General features: G+C 46.0%; 1 protein-coding gene across 1 annotated transcript in view; it reads right to left on the reverse strand.

Annotated features, from left to right (window-relative positions):
- Positions 1-25,145, reverse strand: part of PRKCE (protein kinase C epsilon) — a 509,705-nt gene that overhangs the window by 213,943 nt on the left and 270,617 nt on the right. The gene's annotated exons all lie outside the window — the stretch shown is intronic.

The following is a 25,145-nucleotide window of genomic DNA, read 5'->3' on the forward strand; positions in this document are numbered from 1 at the left end:
TCCTTTTCAGCTCTGGCATTTTAGAATTGTAGGCTTCTTTGAAGAGTCTGGATCATCCAAGCTTGACAAATTTTACAGGCCTACAACCACTCTATTAGTGCTTTGATCCAGCTTGGCACAGACTAGAAGGATGAGGTGTGGGAGAACCAAGCTCACTGTGTGCGGTCGTGCAGGTCGTACACTGCACAAAAGTACTCAGCCTTTGCAACGTCTGCCCCCAGCACAGGGCTGTATTAGCTCAGTTGGGGCTCCCCGTTGCATTAGGTGCTGCATGCTCTAGCCTGGCCCTGGTGAGAGCAGGACCTTTAAACCTAACAGCAGCAAAGCACAATTCTTGAGATTAACATCAAAGTGGGGTCCCATGACAAAAGGCTATCCTTCTGGGCCCAGAGGAGGTGTGGAGATCATGTACACATAAATATCACCTAGTTTGAGTGTGGAAGTCAGGGTTAAGGGGGATTTATGGAAGCCCAAAGACTTGCAAGGTGGAGGGACATATCTAAAGAAATGACTGTGACTGGAAACGTTAGTCACTGAACAGTCTTTACGAAGCTGTTTCCTAGATGACCTGGTTCCTTCCTAGAGTCCCAGGTTAAAATTGTACAGAGCAGTGGTTCCCAAAACCTGGATGCTTATTGGAGTGACCTGTGAAGTTGGTGCAGCCACAGACTCCAGAACCACTTCCCAACCCCACTGAGTGAAGCTTAAAAATCTGTAATTTCAATCAGCTCCCCAGGGCATCTAGTGCCACCAATACAGCACAGACGACATGGCAGTGTTTGAAGAACACTGGTTACAGTGACTGTCCGGGCCCCGAGTACTAGTTGTGGAAGGATTGGAGAATAATTCACAATCATGACCAGGGATAGACGATACCAACAGAAGTGCAAGGACACCGTTAGGGGCTTTCTGTCATGGTGGCCAAGTGAACATGGTCCCAGGCAGACAATCTGGGCCACCCAGTGGGCAAAGAGAGACCAAAGAAATGAGCCTGGTAGTCTGTGGACATTTAATTAAGGGAGCCGAGTTCTCAGAGGTACTCAAGGAAAGCCAGTCCTCCCACTTGCCCTCCAGCTGCTACTCATCCACAAACACCTGTCACCTTGAGGCCAAGAGGAGTTTGAACCACGGAGACAGGGCAGACACCGTGCTGACCTGCATCCCGCCCCCTCAGCACCCATCCCTCTCTGCCCTCTATGTGCTTGCAGTAATCTCTTTTACTCCGTTGCTTATGAAGACACTTGGCCTGGGGCATCATCAAACCAGGCATCTGGTAGTCCCTGGGGAAACTGGAGTAGAGTCAAGAAGAAAGCCCAGTGATGACCTTGAAAGCTAATTTCTCCTCACCCAGCCAGAGTTCCCCATGCAAATGCGCTGACATCTACAACAGCTACCCTCAAAATTAGAAAGTGAGAAGCAGAAATACATTAACTCCCAGTGAGTGTAACTGAAATTCTGCCAGCAAATTTCAAGATAAAGCTTTTCATAAGAAAATATGAAAGTCAAACGCACTCATCTGAAGGTCAGAGGTTGGGTGATGTTCACTACGGGGTAAGAAATTATCTGATCTACAAAGCAGTGATGTGTGTTTATGACTAGTGTTAAAACTAAGCATTCGTTTTGGGTAAGTATATTGATTTTAGGAAAGGCAAAACCCAACTTAGCTGAAGAGAGCTTCAGTCTTTGATCAAAATTACATTCACAGAAAGCCATCTTTGTTGTGTTCCCCAGGGTGCTAATTAGGAAAATATTTTCCAAGAATTTATTTTAGGCAAGTGTTTTGCTTCAAAAATTTAACAGAGGAAGAAATTAAAAACTTGAATAGATCTATAATCACTTTTTAAATCAGTATTTCAAAAATTAATGCGTTTAAATCCCAAAAGGTCTCTCATGGGATTTGAAAAGCTGAACGTAAAATTCACAAAAGAAAAATGGCCAAAAATTGCAAAAAAAAAAAAAAAAACCTGACAGATAAGAATAAAGAATGGGAGCATGCTCTACAGGTACCAAGATTTGTTTCATAGCTAGAGCAATTAAAACAATGTGTGTTGGCTCAGAGATGGATAGACAGACCAAAGGAATAGAACAGAGACCTAAAGTAGGAGGATCAGTGGAGAAAACAGGGAATGATCATAACCTGAACCTGGGTCCACAAGTTGTCAACATGGAAAAAAAAAAGAACTAGATCCAAGTGTAAAAAGCAAAACACTCAAACTTTTATTTAAAAAATACAAAATATTTCTGTCATTTAGAGAAGTATTTATTCATCAAAATGCACAAACTAAAAATATAATCATATTAAAATGTAAATAAAACTGCACAGCAGAAGACACCAGAAATAAATTATAAGGACAAGCCAGAGACACTATGAGAAGATATCTGCCACACATAATAGACTCAGATTTGGTACTTCAGTATGTATCAAAAACTCCTACCATCAATAAGAAGATGACCAATAATCCAAAAGAAATATTAGCAAAGGATATGCACAGTTTCTTCTCAGTGGACATACAGTTGGCCAATAATCCTAACAGGGTCCTCAACCTTACAGGTAATCAGGGAAATGCAGATTAACACAATAACGAGTGCCACGTTATACTTATTGGTTGGTAAAAATTAAAAATCTGACATTCCTAAGTTTTGATGAGGATGTAAAGAAGCAAACTCTTACATACTGTCCCAAGGGGGTGTGAACTAATATAACCAGGTTGAAGAACAATCTGGCAATAATGAGCTAAGCTGAGAATGTACATAGCCTACAGCCCAGCAGTTCCATCCTAAGTACAAACCCTAGGGAAATCTGCACACATACACCCAGAGAGATTCTCACAAAGATGTTCACTGGAACACTGTGGTAGTTAAAAAAAAAAAAACCTAAAAACAACCTGAATGTCCACCAACAAGTGAATGGATAAAAACTGTGATATTGTCATACAAGGAATATCATCTAGGAGTTAAAATGAGTGTACTATATGTCAACAGAGACAAATCTTCAAAACATGTTTCCTTAATAAAAACAAGCTACAAAACAAAATGTACAGAATGTTACCATTTATATAAAATCAAATTCACAAAACACTTAGACACACACGTTTTATATATGTATATATATACGTATATATATATATATCTAAACATACACACATGCACACACATGAATGGGCTAAACACCAACTTCAGCCCAGTGGTTACCTCTGGGGAAAGAGGAGTAGAAATCCCTTCTCAAGGGAATTCCAACTGTATCTCATGTCTTTAACAAAGACAAGGAAAAAGATCTGAAGCAGATATTACATTTTTATATTTGCTAACGAGGGGTTGTGAGATTGCCACTAAATTATTCCTGCTTTTCCACCTAACCACAGCTGTAGTTACTAGCCAGGGTCTAACATGTAGACAATAGACACTTATACTGAGGAATGCCTGAACACTGTCTAGGATGGGGGTGGGAGAGGGAGGTTTATTACTGCTTAACGAGAACACTGCTGACCTCACACGTCCATTGAGCGCCGGCTTCCTCCTGCTTCTCAGGCATTTTTACATCTCCAAGCTTTATTGAGTAAAATAGACTAGAAAAGGAACATAAATTTCATTGCAAGGAATGTTGACCGAATAGTCCATCTCCAAAGAAATAATCCTAAAGACATTTTTTAGTTCTACAGAACAGAAACACTGTCTATCGTAATCACCACTACCACAACAAAGCTGGAGCCATGAATGCCTACCAATTGGAAAATAATTAAATGAGATATCAAACTGATAGAATACAAATGATAATTATAAAGACTAAGTAACAAAATGGACAAATGTTTGCTAAAAAGAACAGTGAAAAGAGTACATTGAGGCTACAACCACATAAAAAGGTGGTTTTCAAGTAGCCAAAGATCAGAAGATAGGTAAAAATTAAAACAGTTGTGTTAGCATTGTATTACTATAAACATTATTTTAATCTTTTAACATGTTGATACATTCATTCCTTAACTATCTTTTTTGGTAACAGCTTTACTGGGACATAATGTCCCAACATCATGGGTCACTGTACCACTGACCCACTTAGAGTGTATCATCAATGGTCTTTCGTATATTCACAGACGTCCAACCATCTCCACAAACTATCTTAGAACATGTTCATCACACCAAAAAGAAACCCCCATACGTTTAGCAGGCCTCCCCCATTTCCTTCCCTCTGCCCCTGGCAATCACCAGTGTACCTTCCGTCTCTATGGATTTGCCTATTCTGGACGTGTCGTATAAGTGGAGTCATACAGTATGTGGCCTTTTGTGCGTGGCTGCTTTCACTTAGCATAATATTTTCAAGGTTCCTCCATATTGTAGCATGTATCAGTACTTCATTTCTCTTTATTGCTGAATAATGATCCATTGAATGGATATACCACACTTCATTTATGTGGTACTATCTTTACAATAGCAATAAGAACTCTATGTGATGGAGAGAGGTTCAGGGCTTTTTCTGTCTACCCTATTCTAACATGAATTACTTTTGGTGGCTGAATGATGACCTCAGGGTAGTGAATGTCTCATAGAGTCTAGGTCTACTGGGTCATAATTGGGACTTGGCTGATGGGTAGGACAGGCCAGACTGGAGGGGTTGGATCCAGGGATCAGAGTCTCTAGGGGGGACGGAGTTGACAACTAGTGCAGTCCGGCAGAGAGAAAAGGAAGCAATGGGGGCGGTGGTGGTGGGGGGGGCAGGGGTGTTAGCACAAGTAGGAAGGGCTGGACAGGTGGGAGCTGGGAAAGAGAGTGCAGGACAGAGGAGAGGCAGAGGGGCCTACAGGCAACCAGCTGCCTGGGGAGATCCAGCCACTGGAGGAGGGGCCCAAGCATGGGACTGGGCTCAAGGGCAGGCCCAGATGCATGGAAAGTCTTGGGACACTGATCAGGAGGCCAGAGCATGGACCTGGCTGTGGGGTCAGAGCAGCTCCCCGCCACAGAAAGCCTGGCCAAGGCAGAGCTGAGGCTACTCAGCCAGGAGTTTGAGGCCAGAGAAGCACCAGAGGAGGCAGAGTGAAGAGGACGCTGTCCCCTGGGTCCTAGAGATTGAACTTGACTTAAGGATTACAGGAGCCATGCAACTCAAAGGCCTAGGAAGGAGGAAAGGATTCATTGTCGTAACAGCAGGCACCACTGATTACTTGCTATGCCCCCAGCATGGTGATAGGTGGTTTAATGTATATTATCAGTAATCCTCACAACCACTTACAAGGAAAGTACCTTCGCTATCCTAATTTTACAGACGACAAGACTAAAATTTACAGAGGTACAACAGTGATACAACAGAAAGTGACAAAGCAGGCTTTGAACCCAAGTCTGATTCCAAAGTCTATCCCTGCAGTTGTGAGGGTGGCGGTGAAGATCTGCTGAATCCACAGCAGACAGCAGTGTCTGGAGAACCAGGCCACGGCAAAGACAAGTTCACTCTTCAACCCATGGTGTGTTGGAGTTGCCCCCTTGGAGGGCGGTGAGAGCCCAGGTTTGCACTGGGGCAGCATTCTGAACTACTCAAGAGGGTGGTCACACCCCCCTTCATCCAAACTTTCTCTCCTGGGAAACTCCATGAGGCAAGCAGGGGAGGATTAACCCCGCAAATCATGTTGGTACCTTTATCACAATCCGGTTCTGCCGACCTTTAATTCATCTCTTCCTTTACAGCTCTCCAAAAAGAACCTCTTACAACTATAACTGGCTATTTCCCAGGGTGCTGGCATGGATCTCAAAAAGATTAAGGGGCAGTGAGCTGGCAGGGTGACTCCCCCCATCTCTCACCATCGCTGACCTTCTTCTTTGAGCAAGAGCTCAAGGCTGACATCTTTGGGATTAGACAGCTCTGTTCTCCAGGCCCTCGCCTTCTCTCAAGTGGACAGATGTGTCAGCTGTCCCTGCTTTCCCTGCAAACCCTGGGAAGAGCTGAGCCAGCATGTCCCAATGTTCTGACTTGGGTCGCTTATAACTCATTTCATTTCTATAATTTAACTGGAAAATAGATTCAGCTGAAGTGCTCCAGAAGACAAATAGGCCAAGTGGCCTTACTGCACGGTCAGTCACAGGTGCATGATGGTGCATGATTCACAGCCACGGATGATCTGATCAAGGGTCCCGAGGGCAGGGATTTGAGAGACACAGGGCTCCTCGGGGCTCCTTTGCAAAATGGGTCTGCAAATCCTGGTCACCTTAGTTGATATTCAGCCAACATCCTATACCCTGGGAGGGCCTCTGTCAACTTCACAATAAATCCTGGCCTTGCAGATCGGGGTGTGGGGGGGGTGTTAATGGCAGCCCTAGGTGTTTTGTTTTCATTAATGACTTATACATGCAGAGCACTGAATCCAGTCCATTTTTGGGTTTGGCATCACTGCCATCCAATGTTGGCCATACCCATAGATATAGGTGGCTATTCACGTGGTCTCACTGAAGGAGATGAAAAAGCCCTTCACCAAAGGGTCTTCCTCACCAGTGCCCGACCCTCTACGGTAAGCAAGTCATTCTTTCCTCTCGAGCACAGGGCCTGGCACACAGTACATGCTCAACCAGTGCCAGCTGTGCAGTGTGGCCCTCTGAGGTCCTCCTCTGAGACTAAAGTACTCCCAGGACACACCCTACTCTTAGTGCTTTGGTGTGGCAGTCCTTTCCCTGCCTGACGGGACCAACCTATGGCAGCTGGAGGCCCATGGGAGGCAGGTGGAGGGTTGGAAGAGGAGCAGGAAATGGAAAAACCATTCCCGGAGAGGACAAGGTCAGTGATGGCTGGGAGCAGAAGACAAGAGCCCCCTCTTTACCGAGTGACACCTCTGTAACCACCGCAAAGTGGTTCTGAAGGTAGGTGGAATTTACCCACCGAGATACCCAAGGATTTACAAGTGAAGTCATTTGAATGTTTTTTTTAATTAAATATTCATTTACAGAAAGTAGAACACGGAGATCGCAAGCGTCAAGTCAATGAGTTCTGCCAAAACGTATACACCAGTGTAGCCACCATCCCAAGCTGAGCTGTCTTTTCTGTACTGGCTTGAAGGCGTCCCACGCACAGCTCACACGTCAGGAACGCCCGCCGGGAAGACACGGACCTTCCCCTACAGCCTGATGGCTGCAGCAATCCATAAGGTGCAGAACAAAAGCGAAGCCTAAATGGAGTAAATGGAACTAGTGAAGCAGAATGGGTGGTAGAACTGAGTCACCAACTAGGTGATTCAATTCTAAAGGCTGTGGTATCAATGAATCCAGGCAAGAATCTACAAACAATGGCCCCGTGGGGGGACCATGGTGGCTGAGCACTGGAACTGACTCATGACACCTAGGTTCTTTCCCACACCTGACTCAGACATCTCCTCCTCATCTAACTGTCTTGGGGTAAATCACATCACAGCTCTGTGCCTCAGCCTCCAAACCCCGTCAAACAACGCTTTTATGGACCGAACGCTCATCTGTGCCTTTTCTGGCTCTAGCAACTTAATTCTGTGTTGATGATCTAGACAGGGCAGTTTCACAGCATGGGGACTCCAAATTCTCCCTTGTTTACTCAACACAGACACAGCCTCCCCTGCAGTTGTCTGGTTCGTTCTGCAAATGGGGACTCTTCATGAGGAGGACCCAGGAAAGCAGGAGCGGAGGCTGGGTTTATGCCAAGATAGTGTAACTCGGCTGACACATTTTTATACCGTGGTGTCATCTGGTGAGAACTTTATATTACTGTGTCCTCCTCAAGGGCATTTGGGGCAGTGGAATTCAAAAACATTTCAGAAAGAGAAAAGGAATCTGGAAAGAAGAAATTCTGGTCTGTGTAATCTCAAAGATTTCAAGTTTTGTAGGGAAACTCGTTCTCACCTTGTATGTCTTAATTCTAACTCACCTGCAAGACCCGGGTCAAATGTCACCTCCTCCCAGGAAGCCCCTGGCTAGAGGGGTCCGTGGACAATTCCTGTGGCCCTCTACCCACACTCCTCTTTACACACATATACCCAGAACTGTATACAGTTACCAGCGTGCGACTCCTATCTCCCGGCTGAGATGTTTATGGTCCTTTTAATCTTTCATAGGCTGGTTAAGTGCTCTGTACACGGTAAGCGCAAAAATCCCTTTTTTTAATGGAGGAATAAATGAAGGAGTGTTAGGTTTAGGGGAAACTGAATCATGTCCTTTAACAAAGGAATCTGCCTCCTATAATAAAAGTAGACAAGTAGAAAATTACCTATAATGGGCTCTTAAATCCTCCTGAATCTTCGTTGCTATGTCCTAGCTCACAAGATGTAATCATTCTCTTTGGCTAAAATGATTTGTCAATTTACAAAATACTATAAAGGTTGAAAGATTACATGAAATAAATCATAGTCACACGTATCTGTGTAGCACTTTGACATATATAAGAGAAAGGGACAGCAGCTGACTTCCGGGAAGGGGATGCTAGAGGTCAGGCAACTTTTTTTTTTTTGCGGTACACGGGCCTCTCACTGTTGTGGCGCACAGGCTCCGGATGCGCAGGCTCAGCGGCCATGGCTCATGGGCCCAGCCGCTCCGCGGCATGTGGGATCTTCCCAGACCGGGGCACGAACCCGTGTCCCCTGCATCGGCAGGCGGACTCTCAACCACTGCGCCACCAGGGAAGCCCAGGCAACTTTTACTCCCTAAAGCATTCCTCCGTGTTATTCAGTCCTTTCCTGTAAGCACATACGGTATTTATTATTTAAATAATCTGTAAGACTAAAGTTTACAGAGAGTTTTGACATCCATATACTCGTTTAAATACATGTGTATTATAATAAATACAATGCATTTTATTGTCAAAAAACTGAATCTCAAGGAGATTAAATGGCTTTTGCCCGGGAATTCACTGCAGAATGAGAACAGTGTGCTTCTGTAACAAAGCACAGGGAAGAAGAGAATTCGTAATCCACTCATGTTCTAAGATTTCCTATGAGGACCTGATCATCAGGCCAACACAATTCACTAAGTGCACGGCCTGTGCCAGTCCCTGCCGGTCCCCTCCTGAGAGCTATTAGGACTTTTCACATCACAAGGGCTGTTCCTCTGAACGTGACACATGCACGAAATGTACATGAGATTTGCTCAGTTATATCACCTAAACGGATTCTAAGGAGGAAATGTTGCCTATATACAATTTGGATGCCATCAGCCAAATGATGGTATCACGGTAATTATCCCTTCCCACCAGGCATCTCAGGGTACACCCAGAAAGGCATTGTCTTTGGCCGAAAGGTTTCTTTAATTGGTGTCTTTGGAGCTTAACTAGCACAATTCATTCTGTCAATATTTAACAGGTAGAAATAGAACCGTATTAATCTGCCTCGGATGAACATGACAAGTAAAACATATTCGTTTTTCATGCCTGATTCCGACACTTCTCTCTCTAAGCAGGAATGCTCACATTCCATGGACCAGGCTAGGGGTGTTATGCCCCAAGAAGAAATAAATTCCAAACAGCAATCAGGTTTGGTTTCTAAGAGTTTGCTCTGATAACTATTTGGAAAGACGGACCCCACTCCGACAGCACTTCCAGCTAACCGCAGCAGCCTCTTGCCTGGACCTCCTGCTTCAATCAGCGTAGAAGAGGTAGACCTCTCCGGCAACAGGGGTCTCTTCTCCCAAAGAACAACCTCCCCATAATCAGTGTATTTATCACCTTCTTAGCCAGAGCCAGCCAGGAAAGACTGCCATGTCACCATAAAATCCCAGGGCTCAAGTGAACCTTAAAGGGTGTCTAGCTCAATAACTTTCCATCACTTGAAATCCCTCTAGGTTCCTCCAGTGCATGCTTGAACTGCCCAATGACCAGGGGGCTACTCACTTCAGAATAAGTGACTTAAGCTCCCCTGATCCTCAGCCCCTCGACAGATAGAATTGTGCCGGCTGAATCTTCCCTTCCCTCTCCCTTTTCAATTCAACCATCCATCCCTCAATGCCCAGCAGAAGTTCTGCTTTTTCTTCAAACCCCTCCCACTGACCTCCTGTCCCTCCTTCCTCTTAACTGCTTTCCAGTCTAAACACCTGTCAGTGCCTAGTTGACATAGGTCTGTATAATCTCCCAAGCCAGATACTAAGTGTCTTTTAAGTCTAGAGACCATGTCTTTCCCTCTCACCTGCCCTCATGTCACCTGATCTATAGACGACTACACCGACGGTGTTGAATACGCAGGTGTCCCGGTCACTAAGCTTCAGCACATACATGCTGGACGCCGACTTCCTGAGGCTCAGGTCTAATGCCAACCATCGGAATGAGTTAAGTCAGGCAGCAAGTGGCCGCTAGCGTGCCTCTAAGGGATCAACCGTGCTGCTTCCCCTTGGGAATAGGCGTCTATTAAGTTTATTAAGCAGAAGGTGCATTGTGTTTGAGAGCACGTGGGGGGTGTGTGTGTATGTGAGTGTGAGAGTGGGGGGAGCATGGGAGTTTGTGAATGAATATAAGTGGGAGTGAGCGTGTGCAGGAGTGAGTGAAGGTAGGTGTGTATCTGTGATATGCATGTGGTAAGTGGGTGCAGTATGATTGATGTGTGTGTCAATATAATCATGTGAGTGAGCACATGCGTGAGTGTGCACTTGCAAGTTGTGTGTACAGTGTGTGTACATGACCCCACACACAAGTAATCACCCTCGCTCTTGCTCTGATTAACATGCTCTCTGCTTCCTCCATTCCTTGGACCTATTTGGATCGACTAAGCCAAATGTCTCCAAGTATTTTTGGCTGCAAGTATCAGTAACAACTTTGACATATGTTTACTTTCTTATAAATTATAAACATGTAGCCCTGGCAACCCATATATTAAATATTACAATGAAATCGTTTTCTTGTTTCTTAGGTAACAGATACAAATGGAAGGACTATTGTTTGTTTCCCATTTCCCAGTGGCTCATCTGGCCTAACCCACACCATATGCAAGTTCTACACTGGAGGCCACGCCTCTAAACCATGATGGCCCCTAATCCGGCTTCTCACCCCTTTCTTAGACACACACACACACACACACACACACACACACACACACACACACACACCCTGCTGAGGGTTAGTACTGGATTATTCAAAGCAAATGCCAGGCTGGAAATGGGGTCCTTTGCACATGAGGACAACCTCCAATTTGCATTACTGATGCTACTTTCTAGAAGCCAATAAGTGAGGGACCAAAGGAAGCCCCCAGGAAGATGCAGAGATGAGCTCTAAAACATGAAGTCAACTAAGCAAGGAGACTCTTTAAGGTTATATGGGGCGAGGGCATGTGTGGGTGCCTGTTTTCTGAATGTACTTGCCAGCCCAGCATGGTGAGGGGATGGGTTACACCCACATCTCAGAAATGACAGCAGATTCCCGCAACAATTTACAGCAAGCATGACTTAACAGTGCATTAGCTAACTGGTGTTGGAATCACTTAAGTAAAACAGTTTTTTGTTTTTTTTTTAAGTCATTGCATTTTCTCTTAATGACATGGAGTTGGAAATGTCTCTTTGAAAGCCTTAGTAATCTAGTGAAAGAGAGTGCCCAGATTCTACTCTCCAGAACAGTGGGATATAAAATGATGATAGAGCAGCGAAAAGGTCAGCTCCAGGGCCTGACAGTAGGGCTGCTTATTAGGGAATGTAAATGGTGAGCCCTGAGGAAGGCAGTGGTGCTGACTTTACACAAGCCTGTCTCCTGTCTGTCACTATTGGGGCGCTACCAAGATAAACTCTTAGGATGTTTAATAATAGTATTTCACACTTCTATCAAATTTCTCTTTCTGCAGGCTCGCTAATACCGATGATTTCACTATGGACTCACAGTAACCACAGGAAAGAGGCTCAGAGGAGTATGATATATACAGGTCTGCTTTTTTTTTCTTGTCTGTTTGTTTGTTTCACCTTTTCCAGGAGAAGAAATAACTTGGTAAGTGACAAGCCAGCACCTCCTCCACTCTGGCGGGGTGCTCTGGGCTGGATCTCGCTGGGGTCGGAGCCAGTAGGGAATTAACCTGCTGCGCTGGATTCCTGAGTGCTGACTCAGCCACGGAACTGCGAGCGCCCGGGCAGAGCTACAAGCGCTAGGGCCCACGCGGTGCCCACCACGCCTAACTGGGCAAGAGGACCAGCCTCTGCCCCCGGGGATTTACAATGTCATGGACCATGAAGGGGGCGGATGTTCTTGAGATCGTAATAAATGAGTGAGAAAGAAAAGCGTCACAGTTTTGTAAATATACGCTTACTCAGTTTAAGCAAATTTGGACGTCTGTTCCTTCTGTTCCAGAAGTTGCTGAATAAGGCACGATACGATGAATTTACGGTCAAATGATCAGGAAAAGGCAAAGCTTAGGCAAAAGGGAAGGGGTCTATAAGTCAGAAAAGAACGAAAACTGGAGGCCAGACCAAGTTTGCTCCGTGAATAAACGGCTGTTGTAAGGATTGATGATGGCGAGAAGAGTAGGTACCAAAATGTTGAAAGGGACCCAGAGGTCGATCATAAAAGCAACGTGAGAAATACAGGACAGGTATAGAGCAGGAAGAGAGAACGCAGGTTCTGGTTCACCCAGGAGAGTCCTGGGATTCACCTGTTTTCCCGGAGTCATCACGAGTAGCACCACCTCTCCCTCTCAACTGTGTTCTTTCTTGGAGGATAAACTACTCAACCTCGCTCTCAAAGCCCATAACGTGCACCGAATTGCCAGACAGCACCCCCTTCAGCCAAGCCATCTACACTGGCTTCTACATTTGCACAGCCTCTCTAAGGGGCTGAAAATTGCCCTCGCAGCCTGCCCTGAGGCAGGGAGAGCTCCCATTTCCTCCTGAACAGATGGTAATAGTGTGTGGTTCCAATTCACTTCTGGGGCCACACTGGCTCCTGAGGACGTGAGAGGAACAGGGTGACGGGGGCTGGTGAGGAGGAGAGCAGGGTAGAGCTGGAAGGGGAGAGAAACAGTGGGGATCTGGGGACTGGAGCCCTCAGAGGGACGTGCATGGAGCTCGCTGTCACCATGGAGAAGCCAGCAAGGGGGGCGAGAACAGGGTCTAGCGAGACCTGTGTTCAGCTCCAGATCCCACAGCCATCTGCTAAGCCTTTGTTTCCTCATCTCTAAATAAAGGTTAAAAACATCTGCTTCCAAAGTTAGTGTGACCTTTACAACGTACTCATTATAAAGTATCAGGCACATAGTAGGCACTCAAGAATGGTAGCTGTCATTGGAATAATGATGTAGACCTAAGAGGAATTTTCCTAAAATCAAACGACCTACAACGGGGACCCATCAGGTTTTAGCCCCTACCCCATAACATCGTGGCTTAGGTCACCTCTGGCGGAGAGACATGGGAAGTCACAGGGTATTCTGCCGCTGACCGCGGTGGTAGGTCAAGGAATACAGCCGTGCTGGGGCACCAACAGCATCTGCTAACCATCCCCCTGAACACACACACAGGTATTTTTACTGAAGTACCATTATAAAACTACATACAATGGGAAAATTTTTAAAGAAGCAGATTTTTTAAATGGATGGAATCTGAATCTTTTCTTCCCAAAGAGGATTATTGCTCATCCCTTGGGGAGCACATCTCCTCTCTCGTCATCACTGCCCAAAGGATCCATAAAAGAAGGTCCAGACCTCTGTGGAACTCAAAATACAAGCACTGGGAGCCCTGTATCCATACTAGGCCCTGGTCTCAATGCTGGAGATTCCATAGCTCGGCCCTAGCAGGTGCGAACACCTGCTGATTTATTATAGCCTGAAAGTGTAAAAGGGACAGGCAGAGCTATAGCTTTTGTTCTTGTCCATTTTGAATTAAAACATGCACCAGTAATAGGCTGTGGGTTGGGGGAAGTCTCCCAGAATCCGGAGGGGGCATTGCCTACACCTACAGAAAATTTGCAAGCTCCAAAAGCCATGCCTTGTAACTCGAGTTGAATAAGACCTGAGGATGCTTAGCTGTTAAGAAATAAGAGGAATAAAAATAAAACTTAAAAATAACAGAAACAGTACACACGAAACGCAACATTGTAAATCAGCTATACTTCAATTAAAAGACTCTTTAAAAAAAAAGCTCACCGTGACACTACTATGACCAAGTAATGATTATAATGAAATCACATAATTTTTCATAAGAATCAACATACTCACTAAATTAACCATTATAACTTAAACGGCTGAATAAGTTTTGGGAAAAAAACAATAGAAATAAGCAATCAAAGATTATGCAAAATGTCTGCTTTTTTAAGGTGTGTGCACGGGTCGCAGGCTGCCCGCTGCCTTCTCCGGCCCTGGGGAAAGGAAAACCTGGCCGCATTTTCCAAAACCGCCCACCATGACCACACGGGGGCGCGCGAGTCAATGCCTTGACCTGGGCTTCCCGCAGGCTTCCTCTCCGGAAAAGTCAGAAACAACGTTGGAGGAGGAGGACGACGTCGGTGAGCGGAGAAGCGCTACTGGATGATTCCTGCCTTGGCGGCAGTGACTCAGGTTGATTGCCCCGGGTGTTTCAGAACTGTGTGGGCGCCGGCCCGAAAGGTTTCCCCTCGCTTCCTAAGCACTTTCCCAGCGCCGTGGCCTGGGGCACTGGTTACCTACCGTTATTACCCCCGGGGAGGGGGTGTGAGGTGGGGTGGAGGAGAATGGAACTAATAAATGAAATTTACCGGTAAAATAACCACCTACCCTGCCACCGGAGGGAGCAGATGAATACCCCCCAAAGGGTAGCCTTGGAGGGCGGGGGTTGGGAGTCGGGGGGGGGGAGCGGAGCAACAGACAGACTGTTTTTCAGTGTGTCACATGGTGTCCTTGGCGTGAGAGGCATGCCCGCCCTCTGTGCCTGCCAGCTCTGCTCACAGCTGAGAGAATCCAGCCTGAGATGCAGGACAGCAGACTGGCCCCCAGACAGTGCAGTACCGAGCTTCTGGAATGGAGGGGCTCCCACACCCGCAGAGAGCAGCATCCTCACCACCGCGTACACATATGTCCACATCCCGAGGGCAGGACAGTGGCCCCGACGCCCATCTTCAACAGGCACCGCATGGCACAGGCAAGCCTGCATCCCAGGACTGCAGGGCACGGGCATAGTGATGCCAGAAAAATCACCATGGATTCCAATGGCACTGATCCAGCAGATACATTAGAAGGCGACTTAAATCCCCAAACTCCTACCACGGAAGAACTCAGCTGAGCTGTGGTTTTATTTGAAGATTTTGAAAAAGAAAAATGCTTATTTTTATTTTGTTTTTAAACATGGAGTAAAATGCAAATTGTGAAGTATTAATACTTTTTTTTTTTTTTTAAAGACAAAACAGTACTTCACAGAAGTTCCTAGCTTGAGGATGGCCGCGGAAGCGGAGGGATTCCTGCCCCTCCACCCCCTTATCTCTGACGAAAGGAACAGTGCTTAGTTAACAAAGAGTCAATTAAAGCAGAGACTCATGCAAAAATAAGACATCTATATACTTTAAGTATTTTAACTGACAGCATCCATCCAAACTTCAAACATTTATCTGAAAATATGCACACGGGCTAGTAACAAAGCCAAAGACTTTTCTTGAAAGGATGCTCCGTTTTGCGTTCTGCACTCTCTCTCCTAGATGATGGAGTATCTACCACTTCTAATTTTGATTTCTTTACAGTGGAGCAAAAACTTAAAAGACATTTATGAACAATATGAATTGAGAATCTTTTTAGAGCTTTATTATCTGGCCCCTCCCCCTTTTAGGATTCTATTGTTTCCCTCTTGCACATAATTCAACAGCGATTTTATTAGCAGTATATCTTCAGCGACTCTTCCCAACACATTCACCTTCGTTTTCATAGAAACATTTTCTTTTCCTGCTCCTACTTCATACATTAAATGAGATTAGATCAAAATTATGTAATTACAAGAAGAACAACAAACAAGTGACTTTTGACAATTATACGACTAAAATGATGGAGACAGAAGTGCAGGGAGTTCTAGAGAGCAGGCTGCTGTACCGTAGATGAGAGCTTTCAAGTGTGCTCTTGGGGGTCAGAAGAAATGGGAGGCACAGTGAGTCTAGCAAGTCTGTAAAGCAGAGGTGGGTTAGGAGAATCCCTCCTGAACTTCGGTGGAAATGTCTGAAAAGCTGCAGACTTGACCTTTCTAATGTGGCCAAATTTGCTAGATAGAATTTACATGTAACTCTTCAGAAAACAAATCTGATGCCCAAGCAAGGGACACCTGCGCCCATGTAGGGTTCTACCAATCACCTGAGCCGGTTACCACTCGCCCAAATTAATGTGGTTTCACTATAGTGCTGCCCACATACTAGGCTTGCGCTGCAAACCCCAGTCTCCCCAGGATCGAAAACGACTCCTAATTGAAAAAGCGGACACATTAGATGAAAGTGAAAACAATAAGGTTTTTGGAAGAAAACACAGGTGGATATACCATGACCTTCAGGTAGGCAACACCTTCTTAAGTAGAACACACACAAAAATGCTAGCCATAAAGAAAAAAAAATGGATACATTGGACTATATTCACTGAGTACTTCTGTTTATCAAACTGTATTCTTTAAGGAGTGGAAAGGCAAGCCACAGATTAGAAGGAAGGACTTGCAATTCATATATTCAGAAAAGGCTCGGATCTGGAATATGTAAAGTTCTCCTACAGATCAGTAAGAAAAAGGCAGACGATGCAATAGGAAAATGGATATCATCCTTTAGAAATGCCTGCTTAAGTCTTCTGCCTAAACAGCTGCCGATCAAATAAAAGGTGCTCAAGAGAAATGCAAAGTTATTAGACAAATGCAAATTAAAAAAAGAATGAAATCAAAAGATGAACAGATCAACAGAATGTGGTATATACATATCATGGAATATCATTCAGCCTCAAAAAGAAAGGAATTTCTGGCACATGCTGTAACATGGTCTTGAATACATTATGCAAGTGAGATAAACCAGTAACCAAAGGATAAATACTGCACAATTCTACTTATATGAGGCACCTAGAGTAGTCAAATTCATAGACAGAAAGTAGACTGGTGGGTGTCAGCGGTGAAGGGAGGGGAAATGGGGAGTTAGTGTTTAATGGGTACAAAGTGTCAATCTGGAAAAACAAAAAAAAGTTCCGGAGGTAGATGGTGGTGATGATGGCACAAAAATGTGAATGTACTTAATGACACTGAACCGTACCTTAAAAATGGTAAGTGTTATGCATATTTTTCCACAATAATAAAAGGAGAAAAATTACAATGAAACGCACCCACTAGAACAGCTGAAAGTAGATTAGAGATGAACAGTACCAAGTTTTGGCAGAGTTGTGGAGCAACTGGAACTCTTCACACACAGTTGGTGGGACAGCAAATCAGTACAGCCATTTTGGAACACAGACAGAATCTACTGAAGCCGAACAGTGGCCACCTCATGACCCAGCACTCCCATTCCTAGGTACGTGTGCAACACCACCACGTACATTTGTTCACCAGAAGACGCGAACTAGAATGTTCATGGCAACATCATTTGTACTACCTCTAAACTGGAAATAACCACGTGTCTATCAATGGCAGAATGGATAGATATTCCCGCAATTCTACAGCAATGAGAATGAAAACAAACTACACACAACAACATGGATGAATCTCATAAACAGAATGCTGAATGAAAGAAACCAGATACAAAAGAGTATACAGTCATCCCTCAGTATCCACAGAGGCGATTGGTTCCAGGAGCCCCGGTGGATACCAAAATCTGAGGATGCTCAAGACCCATAGTCGTCCCTCCATATCCATGGTTCCGCGTCCGCAAACTTAACTAACTGCAGACTGGTAGTACTGTAGTATTTACTGGGAAAAAAACCCCAAAAGAACACGTACAAGTGGACCCGTGAAGTGCAAACCCAGGTTGTTCAAGGGTTAACTGTGTATCATATGAACCCACCTGTTTAAAGTTCAAAACCAAGGAAAACTATCCCATGCCCTTAGAAGTCAAGATGGCGGGAGAAGGGGAACAGGGACAGGAAGGCGGCATGGAGGAGGCTGGTCATATTCTGTTTCTTCATCTTGATGCTGACCTCATGGTGTATTTGCTTTGTGAAAATTCACCGAGCTGTACACTTATGTGCTATGCATTTTTCTGTGTGTATATGTCACTTTAAAAGTTGACATGAAATAAGAAAGTCAGTCATATGCAGCATTGCATATAATAACGCATTCAATTATGGACTATTTAGGACACAAGAGTGTGGGGAAGTCAAGCCCTAATGGAACATTGATGGCGCGAAATATGAAGCCCCTGGCTTCAACCAGAATGTAATTCACCATCAGGGAGTCATTTAGGAGTGGGGAAAATTCAGATCAACGAGCTGATGGCACCAGAAGGTGCCGTTAGGGCATTTACCACCTACGTCATTCATCTTGGCATCTAATCACATGGTGCGTTGTTTTGTTATGTGAAGGTCTGATGAGTATTCACCTTAACTATAAGCTCCCCGAAAGCAGGGACTCTGGTGCTATTTCTCTAGTATAAACCAGAACCTAGCACAGGGCCAGGCATGCCGTAAGAATCAAAACCACTTGTTCAGTAATAATATACAATACTAGGATTACATGACAATGATACAGTAAATATTAAATGTGTTGTCAGCTGATGTGGGGACTTAGAAATATTAGACTATGTATCGGGGGCAATTTCATAATAAAGAGCGAGCTTTGGCTTTGAAGCATGACAGATCTTGGGCAGGTGTATATAGTATCCCTGGCCTCTGCTTTGCAACCTCCAAGTGAGGACAGTAGTGACCTCATAAGGCTGGTGTAAGGATGAGATAAATTATATGAGATAAAGCTCAGGAAATGGGGGATCCGGGGCACATTTATGTGCCCAGCAGCACACAGGCAAGTACGGCAGTTGTCTTCTCCTAAAGCCTGTGTAGACTTCTGATCTTAAGCAGAAAAGAAGGTGGAATCTAGATCCTTCTTCATGCTTCATTTCCTCAAACCTTCTGGAAGCCAGCTCCCAGGGTTGGGGGACTGTACATCACGCCTTTCTGACCTATCCCCTGGAACCCTTTTGCACCCACACATTTTTTTCCATGAACCAGATGCCTCTTTATTAGTTTCACAGTTCTAGTCTTAAGGCCCATAACTCGTGAATAATTTGATACCCCAGTTAGGGCAGGGGTTGGTTATAAAAAGCCTTATAAATTTCTAAGTACAAACATGTACCCCATGCTACACTTAAGTGTTACAAGTCTCTTCCCCAGGTCTCCCTCCATCAAGGCCCTTTCCTTTCCCTGACCCAGCACCTGCTGAGAGCCTCCTACTGTTGGAGGAGCAGGTGTTGGGATCCCACAGCCCTGCTGTGATTCTTCTCAGAGGGGACACTGTGGACAGTGGGTGGGGAACCCAGGGACTGAGATCCTGTGCAGTCTCCGCCATCCTCTGCCTTTGAGATGTAGGACCACCAAACTCCCCACTTTGGACCTCAGTGTTCTTTCCTACATGAAAAGTGAGGAACTGGATGCTCTGCTTCCTTCCTACTCCAATGTTAGATCAGCTCAGCTTCTTTCATTTGCCAAGTAACAGAGACTAAAAGCTGCTTCAGCACAAAGGGGAATTTATTGGGAAGACCTGGACCACCTCATGGAGTCCAAGGAAGACCTGAACCCCAATCCATAGGAAGAGAAAAGCAGGGCTGCCCAGGACACCCCAGCAACGGGAGGCTGTGGAGTGGACCTCTCATCAACGTGACTCAGTCCTAGGCAGGCACAAATTTTTGAGTCAGCCAAAGATGGATGAAGTAGATTCTAGGCGGAATAAATCACGTGAGTGATGGTGATGGGCTCCCAATGACAAGGCAGCAGAGTTCATTACACAGTAACTGCTATGCCCTCCGCAGAGCAAAGACAGGCATTCAAATTGAAAGGTGGGCAGCGAGAGCCTTCCCTGGAGGTACCTGTGTGTGTGTGGGGGGGGGGGGGGGAGGGCGGCCCAGCATCACGGATCAATGGATGTTTCCATGCTCCCCCGTGAGGGGCACGGTGGTGTCCGTGGAAGGCTCTGACCTTGGGTTCCGAAGACTTACCCTGTGCTTGTTTGTAAGACTGATTGAGCAGCCAACATGAACCGGCAGCACTGGCCTGGACTGCTGCTCACTAATAACCATGTCATTGTGGCCAAATCTTCTGAACACCCTAGGTCTCCACTTTCTCATTTTAAAACTGATCAGTAGTACCAGGTCACCTCCAAATCTTTAATCAACCCACGTGCTCTCCAAACACTACATCTTGTTCAGCTATCTTTAGAGTCCTCGTGTCCTCATTGTGGGGTGTCACACAGAACAGTCATCAGGTGACGGATGAGCTAGATGAAGTGTCATCTGACTGTCAAGGAGACCAGCATCAGATCTGAATAAGAAGAACAGGGTTCATATCTTTCACACTGTATTTTTCGGAAATCATAACACATCCCCTTTGGTTTGCCCATTCACTGATCCATTGAATGACTGATTTATTCAACAAGCAAGGATTTGGTGCTCACTTTGGACCAGGCATTGTACTAGGCACTGAGCCAGGCCAAGGCCCTGCCCTCGGGGTGCTCGCTCTCGCTCTATAGGAAATGCAGAGCCTAATCATTAATCACACACAATATAGCACAATGAGGGAGGACAGAGCATGTTGTAGGCAGAGGGGAAGACGCCAGGAGAAAAAGCAATTAAAGACGCCAAGAGAAGGAGAGGAGATAATTGACAGAGTGAGGACCTGGGGGGCAGGGAGGTGCAGACGGGGATGGAACTGGAATAAAACAGTTATCTTCTTCAGTTTTAGAAAAATCCCTAACGTTAACTTCCAGAGCAGAAAGAATCCTTTGATAATTTGAGTCTTCTACGTGTTTGGTTTTGGAAGCTGTCAGAAGTGGGGGCTCTATTTACCATCTTAACATCTGGCCACGCCCCTAGGCACTGCCTCCTCCTGCTCTGAAGGGGCAGAAGCTCTCTGCATCTTTTCTTTGACGCTCCCTCAGTCTTGGTTTCTGCCGTCCGAATTCAGTCTCGTGTGGGGATGAGTGGGAACTGAACACGGTTGAAAAGCCACAAAAAGGAGAGTACGCACAGAGTAAAATGATTTATATATGGGCACCTTCGGCTGGGAGAAACTGCCTCCCCATCACTCTTTGGTGTCTCAGACTAAGGCTTAAGCGCAACTCATTTTTCGCGTTTCCATTCCAATTATCTACATATTTTTAGCACGTGTTATATAAGGCTCATCTGCCCGAACTCGTTGGCTTGGGGCCTCTCCTTCCTTTCATTTCACTGGTGGATTGACCCGCATGGTGGGATGACAAGTCTGTAAATAGCCTGCCCGAGGAGGGGTTGATGGCAAGAGCTCTCGAGATGAAGTGAGGGCTTGTATTTGGCGCCAGGGCTAAATCCAGCCCTTCTAAAAGGGGAAAGCAGCAGGAACGCACAATTCTGAACTGAACGGTAACACGTTAGGAAGGGCCGCTCCGCCCTACAACAAGCACGAAGAGGCAGGGTTCGGACAGGTGGGGCCGGACTCCCACCGAGAGGCCCCTGATGCCCCTGAGCCAGGCCTGAGGAGGCCGGCCAAAGGTCCCAAATGCGCGGAGGGCCCTATCAGCTGCAAAAAGAATGCTCTAACGCTGGCTGCGCGTATAACTATGCACGAGTTGCAGAGCTTTCTAGGAAAAATAAAAGCTCATCAGCACTGTCGCTGGGAGGCGGGAAAACGCATGAAGTGGGACTATAAAAACCCTGCACTCGCCCCATCCCTGCCGTCGACTCCTGCCGTTCCAGGGAAAGCACTTCACCTCTCTTGGAGTCGGCATCCTTGTGTTAAAAATAACCACATCACTTCTATACACGGGGTGTGGAAGGACTAAAATGGAACAATAAACATGTCCAGAAAAGTAAAAGGTTACATTCAGATGTAAAGCATTATTGTCATGAGTCTGACCTGTAATCCATGATAAACACCCCGAGTAAAATTTGCAGAGGGCACGGGGGCTAAGCCACCTCCTCCCAGAGGTCACAGCACAGGACAAGTTCCTCTAGAAACCAGAACCTAGAGGGGAGGAGAGAGGGAGCCCTAGAAGTCAAGGGGTGTAGTGCTGGGGTATGACCTTAGTGTCCCCAAAGAACATACAAAAGCCAGACAGCCTTCCCCAGGTCCTGGGCTCATCAAAGCTAAGTCCAGGGTTTCCCTGGTGGCGCAGTGGTTGAGAGTCCGCCTGCCGATGCAAGGGACGCGGGTTTGTGCCCCGGTCCGGGAAGATCCCACATGCCACAGAGCGGCTGGGCCCGTGAGCCATGGCCGCTGAGCCTGCGCGTCCGGAGCCTGTGCTCCGCAACGGGAGAGGCCACAACAGTGAGAGGCCTGCGTACCGCAAAAAAAAAATTTAAAAAAGAAGGCTAAGTTCACATCCACTGGGATCCTTCAGCCCATCCATCCTCCTCCTCCTCCTCCCAGGACATGTAATGGGCAACAGTTACTACGGAAGGTACACACCTGAATGAAGCCTTGGATATCTCAAAGACTGTCCAAAGTCGCTACAGAAAAGTCTTCCCAGAGCGAAAGAAAAATAAAGCCGTATTCTTCCTCAGCCTACACCAGCAGTTAGCAGTTATATGTTTACCTATTTAATGGTAAGACAAATATTCAAATCCACCGCAGGAAAGGGCACCAGCCTCTATGAGATAGAGCTGACCTCCTGCTGATCTGCAGTTCTGGAGACGAAACCCCGTCTCCAACACCCCTCAACCTGGCTGCAGAATCACTAACACACCCCAGGCTGCGGACTTTCGGGCCGGCTGCTACACACCACCCTCAGCATCCCCGGTAGAAAGTTATGACCCGAGGCCTGGATTCGTGTGGCTTTTCTAGGTGACTTTGAGGAAGGTATTTATTCTGTTTATGGGTCAGTTTTCAACTGTATAAAGAGGAGACAACAGTATCTGCTTCACAGGGAGGTTGTGAGGATTAAATTAGGTAATACATATAAAAGGACACACTTTTAAAAGGTATATAAAAAGCACGGGACCTGGCACACTGAGCAGTGTTCAATGAATATTAACTTCCTTCTCTTCCCTGGGTTCCAATTCCAGAGAAATCCAACACGATTTGTTAGTTCACAGATTGTATCTCTACTTTCTAATCTCCCTTTTCTCTGACAACCCCCCTCCCCCCAACACACACACTCACGTATGCACATATATACATTCTAACATCTTCGACTCTTCCTGTGTCCTACTTTTCAGCCAAAACTTCTAAGCTCAAATTCTAGTTCCAGAAACCCTTTCTGGTGGCTCTGGCCCACGGGAGCCCTTCTTTGTCTGAACACTTCTATCTAGGACTGTCCGTGCTACTCACCTGACACTCACTGGCAAGAGACACAGTGACGCAAAACAAACAAACAAAACAACAACCCTGGCTTACAAATTCGCTGAATCCCAGCCTGCGTCTTTCAAATTGGCGATAACAATACCTGTTCTGCCTACCTCACAGTTTTGCTTTAGGCTCAAGTAAAATTACCTGTATAGAAGAGCTACATAATCTGCCATAACTATGTAAGTATAAGGTCTCCACCGCTTCATCCCATCACTGTCACTACCATTCCCACCACCACCACGATCATGACTATCACCATCACCTCCATAATCACCACCATTATCATTGCTATCATTATCACCACCACCACCAATACTGCTACCACCATCACCACGACCATCATGATCACTACTGCTACCACCAACATCACTGCAACTACGACCACCAGCATCACCATCATTATGACACACAGAGGATCCTTAGGATGTAGGTACTCATTTAACTCATTGAATTCACTAGCTCCCTCCTGACTCGCTGTGTAATGGAAATTTGTGACAGGCTTTTCTTTGAAGAAAGCGCTTATGCATGGCAGTTGCCCTGAAACAAGGAGGATAACCCCTCTTCCCTACACATCCTTGGCCAGGGCTCTGGAGAAAGGAGAATTCAAAATTAGCCAACCAAGTTCCCATGCATATCGCTGCAAGCCCCAGCACACGCAGCTGCCGAGCAGCCGACTGAAAATGTATGCCTGCCAACCCTGTCATTTCTCAAGATTTCTGAGTTATTTATACTGTACCAGTCTGTGAGATTCAAATCCCCAGTTTCCTGAGATGTAGGAGAAACTGGCAAAATGCTCTTCTAGAAATTCCCAACCCAAGGTGGATGGCACCGAGGCACCTAGTGTTCTGCCTGCTGAACTTCTCCTAATCTGAACCCACCCCTTAAATTAGCCTTGACCGCCCCTCCCCCACTGAACCCCACTCTCATGGTACCCCTACTTGGGGGCCAGGGGTGTCTACCCCATCATTCTGTCTGCTTATGAAGACCCTGACGTCCACGCCCGAGGCCCACCTTTGCTGGAAGTCGGCCCAGGCTTCCCTAGCCCTCAACGATTGACAGCAGCTTTCTCTCATCAACATCACAGATCTCAGTGCTTAAGAAAAGTAACCTCCGTCTAAGTGATCCTTGACCAGCCTGTCAGCTCCCTGAACTTGGGCCCCAAAATTCTTCCTTGGGTTCAATGCTAGCTGGATGCATCTTAGGGACACGGTAAATACTTGCTGATAATAACTGATGATAGAAAGGCAGGATGCTTAGCAAGGTCAGGTGAAGTAAGTTATCAGGACAATTTGTCTGTAAGAAAGAAGAAAAGCCCCACCCTTCAGTACAAGTCATATGTGTCAAAAATGAGAAACTGGACATCTTAAAGAATAGTCCTCAGGTCCTGGTTGCCTGATATCAGGCTCCAGACAGTTCTCTTTACTTGAAGATTTTAGCAAGCCTACCCTTGAGACAGGATTGGACACCTTTAAGACACCCTGCCCACCCTCGTCTGCCCCGATCCTCTTCAATGTTCCTCAGTTTCCCTTCACTGGGCAACCCAAGAACTCTGGCTGCTCAGCCCTGGCTGCCACGGGCCCTCAGGCCGGTCCCTTGTCCTCTGTGCTCAGAGCTGTCCACATCCCAGCTGGCTGAGGCATCCAGGGCTCTGCTGGTTTCTGCACAGCCCGGGTCAGGCCTGGCCTTGGTCACTGGCCTATGCCCTCCATCATATCTGTGTTCAATCCACGTTCTGCATTCAGCCTCGCTTCTCCCATCAATCCATTCCTGTGGAACTCTTTGCTGCAGCCAACACAGAATAAAACACCCGTCTTCTCAGCG

The sequence above is a fragment of the Phocoena phocoena genome, chromosome 14, assembly GCF_963924675.1.
Source record: "Phocoena phocoena chromosome 14, mPhoPho1.1, whole genome shotgun sequence".
Classification (NCBI taxonomy): domain Eukaryota; kingdom Metazoa; phylum Chordata; class Mammalia; order Artiodactyla; family Phocoenidae; genus Phocoena; species Phocoena phocoena.